This window comes from Schistocerca nitens, chromosome 8 (genome assembly GCF_023898315.1).
Source record: "Schistocerca nitens isolate TAMUIC-IGC-003100 chromosome 8, iqSchNite1.1, whole genome shotgun sequence".
In the NCBI taxonomy this organism is placed as follows: Eukaryota; Metazoa; Arthropoda; class Insecta; order Orthoptera; family Acrididae; genus Schistocerca; species Schistocerca nitens.
Genome location: NC_064621.1, coordinates 32,995,206 through 33,014,829, shown reverse-complemented (window position 1 = coordinate 33,014,829; position 19,624 = coordinate 32,995,206). Strand labels below are relative to the sequence as shown.

The 19,624-nt window shown below is 46.7% G+C and overlaps 1 protein-coding gene across 1 annotated transcript in view; it reads left to right on the top strand.

Annotated features, from left to right (window-relative positions):
* LOC126199113 (odorant receptor Or2-like) overlaps window positions 1-19,624 on the top strand; it is a 197,759-nt gene that overhangs the window by 91,708 nt on the left and 86,427 nt on the right. The window lies entirely within an intron of this gene.

The window sequence follows — 19,624 nt, the reverse complement described above, 5'->3', positions numbered from 1 at the left end:
CAGGTTCCTTTCAGACTTCTCAGACACCTTTTCCCATTTGGATGTCTCCTTCTCCACTAACCAGCTTGCCCTACACATCGAGCAGTCTGTTTTCCCTGACACGTACTCAAACGACCATTTCCTGTGTGCTATCCGTTTACTGACTCCTACCCCACGTAAGTGCACACCCAAATGGCAGTCTCTAAGGCCGACTGGAGGCTTTAGTTCTCCCTGGCGACATTCGACGAACAACATTTCCCCAGTTGTGATGACCCAGTAGAATATCTTACAAACGTTATCCTTACCAAGCGCCCATTTCTTCAACTTCCTCGTTACCACACCGTGTCCTGGTCTCTTGGTGGACTGAAGTGTGCCGCGATGCAATTAGCGCGTGGAGACATGCTCTCTACCTTTTTGACAATCATCCTATGATGACAAACTGCATTCGTTATAAACAGTTGCGAGCACAGTGTCGTTACGTTTTTCTGGATAGCAAAAAAGCCAGCTAAATTTTCTTTACTAGTTCTTTTAACATTTCCACTCCCTCTTCCATCATGTGCTGTCTGAGAGCAAGGTCCATTCCCCAATTTCCTGCCTGACAGTAGTAGATGATGTCATAGTAGACCATGTTGCTATCCCCAACACCTTGGGCCCTATTTTGCGGAGATTTTGAGCTACACTCACTATCACTGCGCCACACACCGTCAGGTGGCTTGCGGAGTATGGATGTAGATGTAGATGTAGATCACTCTCCCTTTTTCCATTGGAAACGAGTGCAGGAGGATCAGGCGATGCTCTCAGAATCGTGAGTGCATCATGTGTGCTAAAATGCTGCCTTTACCATGAGGGAGCTAGATCATGCTCTCACTTCATCCCGATCGTCCACCCCAATGCCAGACGATATTCGCATTCCGACATTGTAGAATCTTTCTCTTGCGGTCAAGCACTTTCTCCTTCATACGTACAAACGTATCTGTGCATAGGGCACGTTTTCCAGACGCTGGCGTGAAGCCACTGTCATACCCATGTCTAAGTCCGATAAAGACAAACACCTTCCTTTTAGTTATCGCCCCATTTCCACTGTCTTTACATCTGGTGGCGCAATTGAAATCTTCTACTGTCTTTACATCTTTGGCCTTCCGTTTGTTAAAACTATGAAATTCCTTGGGCTCATGCTCGATAGGATACTTTCTTGGTCCTCCCAAGTGTCTTATCTGGCTGCCCACTGTACACGGTCCCTCAATGTCCTGCGTGTCCTCAGCAGTACTTCCTGGGGAGCAGATCGTACCATCTTCCTCTGTTCATACCGGTCCCTTCTCTGTTCGAAACTAGACTATGTGTGTTCGTGCATCTGCACGTCTGTCCCTCTGACGCCATCTCAATGTCATCCATCATCATGCATCCGTTTGGCTACTGGCGCCTTTTGCACTAGTCTGGTTGAGAATCTGTATGCAAAAGCTGCCGAACTACCGCTGTCATACCGCTGTGACTTTCTCCTCACCAGATATGCATGCCTTTTGTCTGCCATGCCTGGCCACCCATCCTATGTCTCCTTCTTTGACGTCTCCTTTGATAGGCAGTACGTGACGTGTCCCTCTTCTCTGTTACCTCCCGGAGTTTGCTTTCTGCTCTTGCTCCACTACCTTAACTTCACACTACCTATCACTTTCCCAATGGATGAGAACCCTTCACCATCTTGGCTTCGTGTGGCAGCCCATGTTCACCTCGGTCTTCATTCGCTTTCTATGGACACTACTCCAGCCTCACAGCCTCGCTCCATCGCCATTAATCTCACAACCTTCACGCGGAACTAGGCGATACTACGTTTCTGTTCACTGATGGCTCTCGGACTGACCGTGGTGTTGGGTGTGCCTTCGTCAATGGCACCGACGTTTTTCGGTATCGGCTTCTGAAACCCTGCTCAGTATTTACAACAGAGCTCTTCGCCCTGCATCAAGCCACACAGTACGTCTGGCGGCACAGGCTTTTCAGTTGCGTCTACTGGTCTGACTCTCTCCGTACCATTCAGATCCTCCTTGTGTTGTGCACCATCCATCCCTTAGTACAATGGGTCCAGGAAAGCTGCCACTTGCTCACTCTGCATGCAGGCAACCTGATGTTTATGTGGGTTCCTCTGGTCACGTCGGACTGACGGGAAGTGAGGCCGTCGAGGCTGCAGTGCTCCTAACTCGGCCCGCTGGTTCTTCCATTCCCTCCGATCACCTCTGTGTTGCTGGTTGTCAGCAGGTGGTGTCTCAACTGGTCCTCCCTTCATGGGAGCAAGCTCCGGGGAATCGAGCCTCTCGCAATGGCTTGGACGACCTCCTCTCGGCCCTCTCGCTGTGAGGATATCATTTTAGCTAGGTTCAGTATTGGGCACTGTTATCTTAGCCATTGCCATTTGTCAAGTGGTGCTCTGCCATTTCCTGACGAAATGTCCTTTTCTAAACCACTTAGATTCTCCTTTACGTTTGCCGTTTTAGCAAATGACGCGGCGGTTTACTTATATCCATCGTAGCTATATGGCGAGCGACCTTTAATCTTTTGTTCAGGACCTGCGTTTCTCCAAGTCCTTTTTTTTCTTGCGTCGATTGAGCTTAACATGTAGTCGTTTCTAATTTATTCTTTGTCTTCGTGTTCTACGGTTCTGACATGGGCGTGTATGACCCTAGTTGTTGTTTCACCCTGAAATCCTACGCGTGCTCTTGAGAACTTGCTATTGATCACTCTTTCCGTGGAACCTCTGTAATGGCTTCCTGCAAATGTTTCATAGTATATTCGTTTAATGCGAAAGCTTTGTGTGCGAAGAAACTTCATTTACATATGGTAGTTGCAGTACAGTCTGAAAAGAAATATTCTGCAATTTTTCTTGTACTTGCTTGTATAACTGCGTATTCTGAAAACACCACCTTCACAGCCAACATCCCTGACAGCCACCATCCCCATAAAGAAAATTGTGGTCCACACCCTCCGGCGCAAATAAGACCCTGAGTTCATTGGTTGTTGTAGGATGTGTTTTTCGTCAATAGCATCTGCAGCCTGGGGGAAGTTTCACTTTTCCTCAGATTATTGGGCAGTGCTTAGCCATTGTCGTTCTGAGCTTGGAGTATATAAAAAAGTAATTACCGTAAGATGCAGGTTTTTTTTCAGGATTGTGAAACGTCTCACTGTGATCAAAGTTTATCTGCGAAGGAGCAGAATGAACGTAGTGCTACTGAAGCAGTAACCGCTCCTCGGTCATCAGAAGTGCCTCCTGCTATAGGAAGATTCAGATCTCACAAGTCAGTCACCGCTGCAGCCACACAGCAAAAGCAGACAGTGCTAGTGGGAGCATTCGAGATTTTGAAATCGAGTGCAAAGGCGCCCACCGGCCCCTATTTTCATATGGTCGACACATTGCTAATGAGCTGAGAAAATACGATCAACGTATCTTACCCCAAGTGAAGCATGGGATTAATAACGTAATTTTTGATGCTGATACGGGAAAATGCTTTCATGTTGAAAGTTTTCCTGCGTCTTTATGGCCGATCGACGGGAAGTAACAGACTTGGAACGTGGAATGGTAGTTGGAGCCAGAGGCACGGGATATTCCATTTCGGAAATCGTTAGAGAATTCAGTATCCCGATATGCGCTGTGTCAACGGTGTGCCGAAAACACAACATTTCAGGCCTCACCTCTCACCACGGACAACGCAGTGGCCGGCGGCCTTCACTTAACGACCGAGAGCAGCGGAATTTGCGTAGAGTTGTCAGTGCTAAGAGACAAGGAGGTCTGCGTGAAATAACCGCAAAATTCAGTGCGGGACGTACGACAAACGTACCCGTTATGGCAGTACGGCGAAATTTGGCGTTGATTGGCTATGACAGCAAATTGGTTGGACCCAAGAGGACTGGAAAACAGTAGCCTAATTACATGAGTCCAGATTTCAATTGATAAGAGTTGATTGTAGGATTATAGTGTAGGATCCCATAAAGCTATGTCCACAAGTTTTCAACAAGGCATTGAGCAAGCTGGTGGCGGCTCCCTAATGGTGTGGGATGTGTTTACATGAAATGGACTGGATGTTCTGGTACGTTCGGCTACTTGGGCACCATTTGCAGCCATTCATTGACTTCGTGTTCCAAAACAGTTATGGAATTGTCACTGGCGAACAGTTGCTTGCAGTTTGTTTCAAGAACACTGGATAATTCAATCGAATGATTTGGGCCTGTCGATGTGATCGAGCGCTTCTAGGCGCCACAGTCTGGAACCGCGCGATCGCTAAGGTCGCAGGTTTGAATCCTGCCTCGGGCATGGATGTGTGTGATGTCCTTAGGCTAGTTAGGTTTAAGTAGTTCTGAGTCCTAGGGGACTGATGACCTCAGAAGTTAAGTCCCATAGTGCTCAGAGCCACTTGAACCATTGGAATGATTTGGCCACCAAGGTCGCCCAACATGAACCACGCCGAACACTTATGGGACATCGAGAGGTCAGTTTGTGCACAAAATCCTCCTCCGCCAACACTTTCGCAATCATGAGTGGATATAGAGGCAGCACGGGTCAGTATTTCTGCAGGGGCCTCCAAAGACTTGTTGCGTGCGTGCCACGTGAAGTTGCCGCACTACACCACGCCTCGATAATGGCATCACAAAGCCACACCCTACTTTTCATATTCTTTGTTTGAAAATTCGGAAAAGGTATTTGAAACTTGCGAAGGAGTGTCCTGTGGCTGAGAATCTCAAAGTAATTGAGAACCTCTACCTCCCAGTAATCACCTCTAGAAATTGGATTTTTATTTTTCTTATTTTTGACTCTGTCATTGGGGTTAGTTGTTCCAAATCACGTAACGACAATAGAGTAAAATTTTTAATTGTGTCTTGTATCACTTCGAACGTTATGTCTCCATAAATCTGTCTCCATACTGGATTCTTTGTCGATACAACTCTTTCACCCGCCAACGCGCTTTCGTCTCGACTTCCTACTCTTTACGATGTCATCCATCAGCATGGAGTCAGCCGCTGCACGTGTCGTATTCACGACGTTGCCGCGCGGACCGAGAAGTCAGCGACGAGCAGTGAACACCCGCCGCGGACTGAGGCCGCGTATCGGCTGCGAGCGGCAGCGCACCAAGTGTTTGTCACACGCGGCCGCCGCGCTCAGTGGATACGCGGCTTAAACGCAGACTCGCAAAAGAGGTGTGATCACACTACCCTGATGTGGAGTAATTAACTACCCTGTTCTTACTCCAGGGGATTCTCGGCGTAATGTTGCTGAGTAGCATTACAACTACTACGCCAAAATAAAGACAGCGTTTTGTGAATTTGACAGCAAATAAATCAAGTGCTGTCAAAACTGCGAAAGAGATCTTAACACATACGTTGCCCAGAAACTTGGCACACGTCAGAGCCAACTTCTCAGTGGTAGCAAAAGCCATCACACGACTAGAAGCTGCTGCTATGAGTTGTGTGACGCTTTGGGTATTGTGCGAGTATAATATGTGCAAAGTAAGTTGGATCGACCTCGTGTTCATGTGGCTGCCAGAGTGAAATATCCGATTCCTGGATGTTCTACAATATGCAAAATTAGCGATAGTCGTTTTGGGCGTGTTACAATGAACAAAAGCTGGCATGCAGTGACCTCGTAGCCTTCAAATACATCTCTGTGACGTCCTGTGATATGGAGAGGAGCTTTCCCAGGCACAAAGCTATCCTCAGCGACAATCTCAGATCTTTGAAAACGGAAACCTAAAAATCCACCTTGCGATTCAACGCAGCTCTGCATAAACTGAAGATTGAAGGTTGTGTTAACTTATTTACAGTACTTCTAACAAGTGGTGTGCATTGATAAGAACAATGTCTTATTGTTTCGATAGGTGTTACTGTATTCAGAGTACTTCGTGGTGTTTTTTTTTTTATTTTTCGGACAAGGCTGCGCAAAACAAGTACTATACTCAGAATTTGTTGGGAAGTGAACTTTGTACAAAATTCGTATATAAAAATTCAGCAAGAGTGTTTTAAATGAATTTTATTTTTTATGGTCATGTTTTAAGTTTTGCATATTTCGTTGTTTTTTTTAGGTCAATAAAATCAAGTCCCTAATACTGTAAGACAAAAATTCTTCAAATTTCTAGTTTCAACCAACAGAAACACTTAAATGCAGGTAATAGAAACTGAAGCCTTGATCTTGTGGGTGCAACTGTACTGAACTGCAGGAAACCCGATGAGTGAGCCCTTACACTTCGAGTGGCTGGATGTACGTCCTTCCCACCTGCGGTGGTCGGCCATGTACCGCCCTCCACTCGAAACGACGCAGATGAAAACGTGATCCGCTGGCAACCGTATTTACTAGCTCATAGACATATTTTAAGGATAGTCGTCGTTAAACATAAGTTAAGGTCAATTGCACATAAATATTGAAGTCAGTAATCCTCAATGATCTGACTGAGTTACAGTCAAATCGTAACTTACAAGTTTCCCTATGTGTCACCACTACGTTACTAGTTAGCATTGCTCAATAATGATTCTCTGACGCTGATCGACGTACCAGTGAATCTCGTTGCGGCGTCTTTGAAATAATTACCTGTTACTTTTATTAAATGCTAGCAATAATTTTGCCATTTCGCCGCAGAATAAAGATTCTTACAGCTTTGTCCACGTACTTCCATCGGCGTGGTCGTGGTACTGAACAGCGGCCAAAACCCGACTTTGTAGACAAAACTGTCACCTCGAGAGAAAGGACCAATCGTTACTTGGCGAAGCAGACTCGTACAGGTATGTTTTCATGATATTTGTTCTTCTTTAAAGAAGTTCATAAGTCTTGAACATAATGCTATTCCTTAAGATTGTTCTTCCATTCTTATCTCTAAAGTATCGCGTGACGACCAATGTTGCTTCCAAGTTTAAGAGTAACCAGTGGAATTTTTCCGTTGTTCTTCAACAAGTGTTCTTACATACCCTTCTGTACGTTTTGTGGGATTGGTCTGTTTAAATCTGGTTCATTTGTGATATTACGAGGGGTGTTCAGTAAGTAATACAACACATTCTTTTCTGAAAGCAGGTTGGTTTTATTCGGGATTCTAATACACCGTATTATTCCCCACTCTCCGCTCAATGCGACGGCCTTACGCCACCTTACTGGAGGGCCTGCATTCCCGCATGGTGCCATCTACTGGTCGACGACGGAGTCAACGTCTTGCTGCATCAGTAACTTCCACATCATCCACGTGCTGCTTCCCACGGAGTGCATCTTTCATTGGGCCAAACAGGTGGAAGTCGGAAGATGCGAGATCCGATTGTAGGGTGGATGAGGAAGAGCGGTCCAATGACATTTGTGAGCTCCCCTCGGATGTACAAGCTTGTGTGAGGCCTTGCTCTGTCATGGAGAAGTTCGCTTGCATTTTTGTGGTGACTAACACGCTACAGACGTTTCTTCAGTTTCCCGGCGGACCTCCCGTAAACTCGATCCTCCTCACCCACTAGTCTCCCCGATCCTCTCCCACCCCCGCCCGCTGCCGCGCCTGTATTCCCACGTCCCACCCGGTCTCCATCTCTCCATCCTCCTTACCCTCTCCCAAGGTGGCTTCCGTCAGCTCCCCCTCCCTGATGATGTCCTCCTCCCCTCCATCTACCCCTCCTATCAACTTTGACCCTGCCCCACCCCCCACTTCCGGTGTCCTTTCCTTTAGGCACCCTCCCTCCCTTCCCTTCTCTTTCCTTTTCCCCCATCCCCTCCCTCCACCCCTCTTCCCCCGGGCTTCCCCTCCCCCTTCCTCCCTCCCCCTATCTCCCCTACCCGTGGCATCTCTGCTCTCCCCTCTCGCTCTTCCACTCCCCTTCCTCCTCCTCCTCTCTTGGCAGGTCCCCGGACTCGTACACGAACAGTGAACATTCGTGCGCCAGAGATCATCGCCATCAGTGTCTCATGTGTGTGCCTTCGTTTGTGTTTAGTGTTTGTTCGCCGTCACGCCGCCACTGTTCCCGTGTACCGTCGCCATCATCCTTGTTATGTGCGCCGTGTCAACTAGTGTCAGTGATGTTTTCTCGTCCAGCGTGAACGGCTCCATGTTTTTTTTTTTTAGTGTCTCCATTGTTTTGCCCGCCATTTTGATTGTATTTTCTGTGCCCCCTCTATGTATTACTTTTTGTAAAACTCAAGGCTGAAGAGCGGCGTACTCTGCTGCTGACAGCCCGCCTTGTGTAAGGTGATAAAAATCACAATAAAGAAAAAAAAAATTCCTGGCGGCAGCACAGTACACCAGAGTTGATCGTTGCACCATTTCAGAGGAGATAAACGGAATAACCACTTGAGAGATCCAGAAGGCCGTCACCATGACTTTACCGGCAGAGGGTGCTGCTTCGAACTTTACCTGTGGAGGAGAGATGGTGTGGCTACACTCCATGGACTACCGCTTTGTTTCCGGTTCGAAGTGATGAACCCATGTTTTATCGCCCGTGACGATCTTACACAAAAAACTGTCACACACAGATGTTCCTTCGTCGCTGTTTATGGTGTTGTGTTAGGCGGCGGGGCACCCAGCGAGCGAGCACTCACCTTCGAGTACCCCAACTCGTGCAATAGTGTGTCAGCGCTACCGACAGTTGTGCAGCGAGATGTTCGACTGCAGTCCGTCGATCACCTGGAATGAGAGTGTCTGCACTTTCCAGCTTGACAGGAGTCAGAATGCGTACGGCCACCAGCACACGGGACACGTGACTCGTTTGCGCGACCTTGTTGCAATGATGACAGACACCTATCCCGACGACTCACCGTGCTTTTGTTAATTGACAGGTATCCGTAGACATTCTGCAGGTGCCTTTGAGTATCTGTGATGCTCTGGTTTTTCGCCAAAAGAAACTCAATGACAGCTCTATGGTTGGACGCACTTCCGGTACAGACGCCGTTTTGAAGGCTTCTTATGGCACCACCACCTTCCGGAACTTCGTGAAACAGTAGGCGCTGAAACGGGGATATCCTACGACGTCTCACAACAAATTCTGCATCTTTTAAATAGAAACTGGCCGAAAAACAGTGCAATTACTTATTGGACACCGCTCGTACAACGATTAGAAAGAAATGAATCTGTAGAACATCTCATAAAATTATGTATCTGATCTGCTCAATAACACATCATTTTCCCGTAGGCTATTATCAGTGCTGCCGGCCTCGGTGGTCTAGCGGTTCTAGGCGCTCAGTCCGGAACCGCGTGACTGCTACGATCGCAGGTTCGAATCCTGCCTCGGGCATGGATGTGTGTGATGTCCTTAGGTTAGTTAGGTTTAAGTAGTTCTAAGTTCTAGGGGACTGATGACCACAGATGTTAAGTCCGATAGTGCTCAGAGCCATTTGAACCATTTATTACCAGTGCTGTTTTTGTTGTTTCGATTACCAACCTTAAGCCTGGTGTGATGCTGTTCGTCATTCTATAGAAGATGAGCGCCCCCCATCACTACCAATACCAGAATTGGAATCCCGCAAGCTCTGAACAGGACGTGCTCTGCCACAACTACTGAATGTATGGACCCAATCAATTTCATTTACTAAATCTTATGCTTTCACTATTCGTTTTGTATTAAGTAACACCCCCATAATCAGCGATCGTTTCTACTGCTCGTAGTTTTCTAATTTCGCTTTCCGGTTTGAGTAGATTTTAATATCTGCGTGATATTCCATTTTGTGTCGTCTGCATTGCTCCTTCTGTTTAAATCTGCATGTTCCTTCTTACCGCCTTCTCTGCGGAGCAGCGGACGAGGCTGGACCCACGTGGAGTGCCCTGGAGGGGAATACCCGCCTATTTGTGTGCTCGCCGGCAGGCCGCCTGTATTTCCAAACTCTCGACAGTAGTGCTCTGTCTGGCGCCAGCGTTCCGTTCCGCTGGATTTAATCGGAATCTTTAGCTTATTTCGATACAGACACTATGTTCGCCACGCAGCTCCCGTCCAGCCACCGTAAACTGCTTGAAATGCAGTCCCACTTTAATACCAAGCTATGCGAAAGAAGTCAGCTTACGTGTAATATCCCTATTCTTAGACTTCCAATTGCATCGAACAATAGCCGATTCTATAGCTAAATAACTGATTTCCTTCCAACAAGAGTTGTGTATTTGACGTCGTACGAATTTCGGCACTCATATATAGGACGAGCATAAAGTCCTTCCCCTCTTGCATCCCTTCTTATCCATTAATTTCTAAGAAACTACGCTAGATACAATTACTCGGTTTGTTGCAAATCTCAGGTTTTTATGGATACAATTCTGCATGTATATGCCTTTTTTCCATCAATCCTACCATCACGGCAACATCGTACCTGGACGTATTAAAAATTTAAGTCGCACTTCAATTACAGGAAATTCAATCATGGGTACTGTTTCAAAAGGACGGTGTACCACACAATGTTAGTTATTTGTCTGCCAGTCCTTGGATGAAATATTTCTAGGCAGATTGGTTGGTAGGGACGGTCCAAATCTTGTCCACCACGTTCACCAAATCGTCTTGACTTTTCTGTCGCGCAGCCTTACAGATAAAGTGTTCAGTTCACCAGTTCCTGGTGTACAAACTCTCACGGTATGAATACGAATGTTGTAGAGGCGGTGACTGCAGAGGTGTTGGCAAAGACATGGAGAGAAAGTGTCGCCTGGACGTTATGCGGGAAGCAAACGGGTCGCATGTGGAATAATATCAGTAATAAACTTCACAATTTCAGTCACCTTTTACAACATACCGCACAGCTGTACCTAACGTAGTTCCTTCGAAATAAATTTTTGTTGGAAGGGAAGGAATTAATGTACCTCCTGACAAGACTTAGGCTTACGTGCTCGCCTTCAAGCTGCGAAGCAGATGGCTGTTTTAGAGCCCTACGACGACCGAAGAACTATGTTCAACAATGACACAGCAGAGGCTCAATCACATAGCAGCTTAGAGCGTGCACAGGCTGCTGTTGGTCATGGAGGACGAAGAGTGTGAAGAGACTTCTCGATCGCAGATTCTCAGTCCCCTACTCTGTATATAAATTTATAAGTCAATCTTATACAACTTTTTTTGTAGTCGGTAATCGCAAAATGTGTTTTTACTCAGATTCAAATTGGCGCGCCTTAGGAGTTTTAACTGCTATTGAAATGCAATGGCCTGAGGCATCCACTTTTGCAAGGGGATCTCCTGCTTTGATACCCTTGTGATCTATACCCTACGTATTGAGCTGTCACGCCCTCACCCTCAATAATTTAGTTTACGGACAGTAAACGGCTTGACAATGTGACTGCGACTTCCTTGCAACACTGACTCCAAGAGCACGTTGCTAAACACAGCCACAGTCGATTTCAGCCCGGCTTCCAGAGTCAAACAATGGTAGAAGTCGTCAAAAACTGAATTAAAGTACATGATCACTGGAAGTAGTTAGCCGGATTTAAAATAAAGTGATACAAATTACGCCGCTCCCTTAGATAAGTGGCTGATTTGCAGAGATAACAAGACATCCCATGGGAGTGATTCACTGTGCGCCTTTGAAAGTATATTTATACAAAGTGTAGAAATTTCAAATACCGAAATAGATTCGACGTTAATCAAAGTACATTTGCTTCTTCCTCTCTTCCTATCAGCAACGTTAGTTCTAAACACAAAACCAACGTGCGTAAACATTACATTGAATATCTGACATTAGGCTTTACCATAAATCGTTTGAATAATGAGAAACAACCAAACGTGTTCTTTGTTTCGAGATTTTAGCCAACGATAGCTCGAAGCCTATAAAAGTAAAGAGACACTTGCAGACAAAACATCCAGACCATGTAAGTAAACCCACCAATCGTTTTAAGTGTCATGAACAACAACTAAAAGGAAATGTTAGATTCCTCAATCAGCTCCAAAAAAGCTCTCACAACTGATGTATGGGTATCCTTCTTACTTTCAAAATCAAAATCATCAAACATTATTGGTGAAAACATTACATTCTCCTGCAGCCATCAAAATGTGCGAAATCATGCAAAGAGAAATGTCGAGCGAGAGTCTGAAGTCGATGGCACACTCAGCTGCTACAATGGTTTTTTGTGAATAGTGAGTGAAATGATGGCGGTACTGGGACACTTTTGACAGAAAAGGATATGCAATTTAATGAAATTTATCAATTAATTAGCACCCACTCTTGGTTGACGTCATGGGATCCCCCAGCTGGCACATGAGTCCCAACCCCCTCACCTCCCCCTCCCCCTCCTGCCCTTATCGATGCGGATTTCGAATTTTTGATTTCGAAATTTGGCGGGAATTTCGAAATTTTTGCCGGAATTTCGAATTTGGCGGAAATTTCTAAATTTGGCAGGAATTCCGAAATTTGTCGGGAATTCCAAAATTTGGTGGGAAATTCGAAATTTGGCAGGAAATTCAAAAATGGGGAATTTAAAAAATGGTGGCAATTTCTGTGACCCAGGGCTTTGCTGACGTCCCACCCTACACCCCCAACCAGGAATTGGCAGGAAACTGAAATTTGGGCAGGACCTTTCTTTTCGCCACTCACGTGACCAGAAATGGTGCGACACATTCACTCTATGCTAAGCTGTTGTTCTTCAAGCATCATGTTGTGTTCTAACAGCGAGATGAATGTGAATGACAGAGCTGCTGTCAGTAGCTGTATTACAAGCATGCATTCAAGGGAGCAGTGTAGTCATAGGTCACTACGCCGGGGATGGAAGAATATGATAATGGTAGAGTGTAGGAGAAAGAAGCAGAGGAATTGGGTGTAGCAGATTGTTGCAATGCACAGGAATGGAGCCAAGATGCGTATTGCAGCCGATACATGCTCATGCACATGCGCAAACTGCCGAGATATTCCCACATAAAGCATTCACTCTTCGAAAACGGAAGAGGCAGGCAGTTGATGCTAATTTCCTTCAGTGGAAACATAGTTGTATACGTAATATATACCATTGAAGAGCATCAACTGCTCATTCCCATCCACTTTCCCCTCCACCAACCGATCCTCTCATCCCATCATCAGTCGCTCGCTACCCTCAGTGCTGTGCAGAATGTATTCTATCGAAGAGCTGCTATCCTCTGACTGGGAGCATACAGGTGAGGACTGCGCCCGTAGCCTCCTGCATGCAGATTGGAAAGCAGTTATATTGGATGAGTGTCTGAAGAAGAAGAGAAATACTGTCCAGAAGATAATGGCTATGCAACAAAATGAGCAGGATGGTATCAAGATGCATTCTGCAATTCATGCAGATCGATACTATTGTTACAACGTCTTGCCATTTTTGAAATTCACAGTGAGTTTTACACCTCACAAGAGACGTCTGCCTCCAATCCAAAGGATCAAACAACAGGCGTCGTTCACAATTATGCCACCAGAGGTGCTTGAAATTGGCAGTAGTCAATAGGAACGCAACATCCGATCACATTGGGGATATAAGACGGACCAAGTTGCCTCAGTTGCAGTCACACAGCATGAAACACCAGCCGAGATCGTCCAACAATGCACAGCAGCAGCAGAATAGGAAGAAGCTGTGGAAGAGTAAGTACCCCTTACTTAATATCTCTGTTTACTTATCGCTTGTAACGGTTTTTCTTCCTTGCTCATCTGTGGATGTGGCGTCTTCCAGCTTTTGGTTGGTCTGCAGCAGCGACATGTCCCAGCTTGTTGGGACCTGCGGCGGTGGCACCATCTGGCATGTTGGGATCCACAGCAGTCTGGGATCCTGTTGCGCACCTGGTCAGCTTGTTGGAGCAAGACAGTGGGCAGTTATTGTTGGTTGGAAACACTCAGCCAGTCCTTGACATGCAGAAGAGCACAAGGCCGGTACTTGACCTCATCATACGCGCCATTGCAGAATATTCCAGTGATACTGCATGGACAAAGTGAGGGTGTAGTGGATGAGAAGATAGTAAATATAGCACAGTTACAATGAGACGAATCTATGTTTCCGATAACAGGCTTGCAGATACAGTACAAAATCGTATTAAAATCTAGATCCACGCAAACAGCAAGCTAATGTAAGTGATTTAGTAACTATTTCAAAACGCAAGACAGCATTTGTGAAGTCATGCATGCCAAACTAGTCAACCGAGATATTCACAAAGAGCAGAGAACAAATCCTAGAACCTACCTCTTAAAGGATACCCGGGGTACAGAAATAGCAGGATGCTTTCACACAGAAGAGTAACAGAAGAGCTCGGAATCAGGTCTGTATCCAGTAGAGAGGGTCATACGGCGTCAAGGGACTAACAGAGTTAATTAAATGGCTTGGTTTTGCTGCATCACAAAACAGGTGGATCGACGCTGGCGATTTGCTACATGAAAGGGTGCGCAGACCACAACAACCTCAGTAGCATAACATGCGTGATAGGCGATGCATTAGAGGAGGAGGTACCATTCTCGTCAAACTACCAGCCGAATTACACTTTCACGGATGTAACTGGAAAAAAACATCAAACACGACTCGCACGCAGTGATGAGGGGATAAATCTGCTGGACAAAGCGTGTATGGCACACGACAGCGCATACACAGAAAATAAAGATCTTCACGTCACCGATTGAATTTTAGCTGATAAAGCTAAGGCAATACGTGCAGGAAGGAACATTGGTATAGGTAACGCATCGCAGCATTTCCAGTTGAAAAAATCAAGCATGGTAAGGTTAAGTTGGGCTTGAGTATGAAGAAGTTATGAGCGCTGCACGTCGGGCGCTAAGAAAAAAGAAGACAACCGAAAAGTGATTGAAAAACTGCGTCCTGACAGCGATGTATGCAGCTAAAAGCGCCCTGAAGCAGAAAGAAGCGAGAAAAAAAGATCGATTAAAACATCCAGAGTTCTACAATACCAAAGACGTCGCGTAATATTATACCCCTCCTCATTCCTGCCCTAGTGAGATTCGGCGGTGGCTTCACTGGCGGGGGGTGCAGCGGATATTTCCAGGACACTCAAGAACGCACAAAATTCACAGGAGCAACTGCAGGAGGCAGCAACCATTGGAAAAGGACTTTACTTGAAACCATACAAGAATGGACTAGGACTCTTCATAAACAAGAAAGCCCTCTAGCACTCCCATCAGATATGGCGTTTACAAAAACAATTTTCTGAAGTTTGTTACGAAGACACTTCTGTGGTGTCCTCAGGGGGCTCGCCGCTCTTTTCCAGGTTCATGCTTAGCTACCACAGGGCCCCAGCTTTAGCAGCATCTTTTCCCTTCCGTGTATACTCTTGCTATTCTTTTTCCCCGCCATTGGGGAACATGCCTGGGGTGTTTTCCGGAATGTGTTCGACGTTTTCAGCAGCTGACACCAGAACAGTTTCACCAACGTTTTCGTATCTTAGTTCACCTTCTCCTATCCTTCCTCCGCTTAGGCGTTTGAGGTTCTTCTTTTCCTTCTTCCTCCCTGTGAACTCCTGAAGGACGGCCCACACGTCTGAAGCGTAACAGGTAACTAGGGAACGCATAGTTCCCAACCCTGGGTCGACAGGTAGGGTTCACACATACCCCTGGTACAGGCCAGGCCCAGGGAGGGGTGATTGCCTGAGCCGCTTCCGGAGATGTGACCTGAGTTGTGAACATTCACCTAAGGTGAATGAGCTCCCTATGAGGGGGACCAGAGTTGGAAAGAGCACGGCATTGGAGATGCTGGGGATTTTCTTGCAATGAGCCAATCATCATCTTCGCAGTCAATGTCTACCAGACATAAACAGAACCAAGCTCCTTATTCAAAGATCCTCCCAGCTGCACCACGGTTCCTCGTAGTTTCACGTACTGAAAACGGTCAGTCTTTTGCAATGGTAAATCCGTTTCTTGTTGCAGTTGCTGACCCTGTGAAATCCTGCTCTAGTTTATGCAATGGGACTTTGCTTTTGGAGATTACTTCAGATTCTCAAGCACAACAACTGCTTTCCACTTTGCTTCTTCACGGCTATTCTGTTCATGTCAAGGCCCACAGAACTCTGAGTTCTTCTGTCATATTATTTACACTAGGCTGCTCGATGGTGTGACCAAGGCAGAAATCCAAATGTAACTCTCTCGTCAGGGTGTCATTGCTGTCCATCGGGTGATGAAACACATAATACATTCTTGGTGCCCACACTCACTCTTCTTCCCTCTTTTAATGGGGTGCTTCCTTCCAAGATCAAAGCACGTAATGAAGTAATCAGAGTCTGACCGTACACTCAAAATCCGATGCGCTGCTACCAGTACCACATACAAATGTCCTGTCAACACCCAGCCAAATGTGTAAACTATGGTAGGGACGCTCATGAGGGCGATTGTCGCGTCCTTCCCCCCACTGTATCAACTGCGATGGTGACCATGCTGTCTCCTCTGGAGATTGTCCCATGCATCGATGAGCGGGCTGGCCAGGCGATCTGGGTAAATGAAACAGTGCCTTACCTGGTCCCTCGCTAGTTACTGGCTAGTCACAAATCCTGCACTCTCGCATTGGCACTTACAGTACTGTTCTTCCTACATCTCGCCCCATGAAGGACATGCCCACGCAGACATGCGACCTCAAATTCAACACTGCGGTTGTGAAATCGTCCAGTGTCATGGTAGCAACACCGTCTCCTCGTCCAGGGTGCAACAAGCCACCAAACTTTCGCCTCACAGGGAAAAGTCACCTGCTACACAACCGGCAAGCCAGAAAGGACACAAAGAATACTCCCGCAAAGCCAACTGAGTCTTTCTCTGCTATTCAGAAAGACTCCAAAAAGTCAAACAAAAGCAAACGTTCTTCTCCTTCGCCAACTTGGAGTTCCTTTTCGAAGGTGTCGCCACGTAATACACTTGCCCGGCCGACCTCCGTTTCACTGGTACGCACCACCAAACGTTTTCTGCTCTGGACTAAGCAGATTGACAGAGGGAGAGTGCTGACGCCTCTTTAGATCTCATGGAGCAGGATCTCCCAGCCTCTGTGCCATGTAGCAGTGAGTCTTCGAAGGCTGGCACTCGGCAGTCGCTGAGGTGACACCCCTTAATTTTTTCCCTCCTCCCCTTTCCTCGTCGTGGCTCTCTTTCAATGGAATGTTCGTAGCCTTCAATCTAACAACGAGGATTTATGGCTGCTCTTAGAATCACTCGTCTGCTTGTTCTCTGCCTCCAAGAAACAAAATTACGTCCTCACCACCACTTTGTGCTCTCGCATTTCTTCCCAGTCCATTTTGACCTTCGCCCCAAGGACGGCATTTCATATCATGAGGGAGTGATGTTGCTCATATGGGATGACATCCACAGTTAACCCATCTCCCTGACTACTCGACTTCAGGCTGTTGCAGTTTGCCTTTTCTTTCCTCACTTGACCTTTTCCCTTTGTTTACATCCCTCTGTCATTCGATGTCAGCAGGGCATATTTTTCCAACTTATTGGGCAGCTACCTCACCCCTTTTTTCTTCTTGGTGACTTTAATGCGCACCATCCCCTTTGGGGTTCTCCCAGAACCTGTCCGAGAGGTGCCCTCTTGCTGACCTCAATCAACATAGCCTCCTCTGCATTAACATAGCCTCCTCTGCATTAACATAGCAGCACCCACATTTATTTCAGATTTCACATTTCGACCTATCCTTCTGCACTGCACAGCTTGCCCATCATCTTGAGTGGTCTGTTCCTCTGACGCATTTTTCGTGTGCTCTCCATTTGCTGACTCCTACCCCGCCTACTTGCATACTCAAATGGCAGCTTATTAAGGCCGACTAGAAGCTTTACTCCTCCCTGGCGACCTCCAACGAACAACATTTCCCAAGTTGACCAGGTAGAATATCTTACAAACGTTATTCTTACAGCCGCACAACGTTCCATTCCTTGCACTTGCTCTTTACCACGCCACAGCCCGGTCTGTTGGCGAAATGAGACGTGCTCTGCGCGGTTTTAACCGTCGTCCAACGATGACAAACTACATTCATTATAAACAATTGCGGGCACAGAGTCGTCGCGTTTTTCAGAAGTACAAAAAAGCTAAGTTCCTCTTCCGTCGTGTGGGCCACCCTCTGACGGCTCTCTGTGACCAAGACCCATTCCCCAATTTCCGGCCTGGCAGTAGCAGACGATGTAAAAATGGAGCCTATTGCTATCTCCAACACCTTGGGCCGCCATTTTGCGGAGATTTCGAGTTCCTCCCACTATCATCCTACCTTCCTCCATCGGAAGCGACGAGAGGAGGCTCGGGCGATACCTTTCTCATCTCAAAATCGTGAGTGCTATAATGCCACTTTTACTATTAGGGAGCTCTCACTAAATCTCAATCCTCCGCCCCATGGTCACATTCAGATGTCGCAGCACCTTTCTCGTGGGCAAACATTTTCTGCTTTATACATACAACTGTATCTGGGAAAGGGCACGTTTCCCAAACATTGGCATGATGCCACCATTGTGCCCATACCTGAGCCTGGTAAGGTCAAACACCATCCTTCTAGCTACTGCCCCACTTCTCTCAGCAGTTGTGTTTGTAAGGTGATGGAACTTATGATTCATGCCCAGCTGGTATGGTGGCTCGAATCTCGCATTTTGCTCACGACTGCACAGCGTGGATTTCTGGCGAGCCGTTCTGCAGTTGACCCTCGCATCACTTTGCCCACCCATCTCATGAATGGTTTTCTGAGGAAATCTCAGAGTGTGGCCGTTTTTTTCGATATGGAGAAAGCCTATAACACCTACTGGTGGACTAGTATTCTCCGTACTCTCTATACATCGGGCTTCTGTGGCTGCATGCCGCATTTCCTTCAGGAATTTTTGAAAGACTAAGTTTTCAGGGTACTTGGGGGTTCTGTCTTGTTGGATCCCTTTATCCAGGAAAACGGTGTGCTTCAGGGTTCCGTCCTGAGCGTCGTCCTCTTTTCTGTCTCCATTAACCCTATACTGACTTGTCTCCCGCCGAGCATCTCCGGCTCGCTTTTCGTTGATGATTTCGCCACCTATTGCAGTTCTCCACAGACCTGTCTCACTGAGAGGCGTCTTCAGCGCTGTCTCGATCATCTTTACTCATGGAGCATCGACAAAGACTTTCTTTTCCATTGATAAAACCGTTTATATGAATTTCTGGTGGCGCAACTGGTTTCTTCCACCATCTTCACATCTTAGGCCTGTTGCTCTTCTGTTCATTGAAATTCCCAGGGCTCTTGCTCGATAGGAAACTTTCTTGGTTCACACATGTGTCTTACCTGGCAGTCTACTGCGTGTGGTCCCTCAATGTTCTAAATGTCCTCAGTGGTACTTCCTGGGGAGCAGATCGAACGAACCACACCTCTTTGTACTGGTATCATGTCTGTTTGAAACTAGACTATGGGTGTCTCGCATACGCATCTGCCCATCCATCCCTCTTACGCCGTCTCAATACTATCCACCATCGAGGCATCCATTTGCCACTGGCGCCTTTTACACTAGCCTGGTTGAGAGTCTGTATGCAGAAACTGCTGAACTACCACTGTCCTACCGCCATGACTTTCTCCTGAGCAGATACGCATGCCGTTTGTCTGCTACGCGTGGTCACCCATCCTATGCCTTCTTCTTCGATGCTTCCTTTGACCGCCCGTATGAGGCACGTCCCTCTTCTCTGTTACCTCCTGGAGTTCGCTTTCGGCTATTGCTCCGGCAGCTTAACTTCATGCTACCTGCCACTTTCCCGATGGGTGTGAACCCTTCACATCCTTGCTTCGTGAGGTGGCCTGTATTCACCTTGGCTTTCGTTCGCTTTTTAAAAACGCTGCTAAC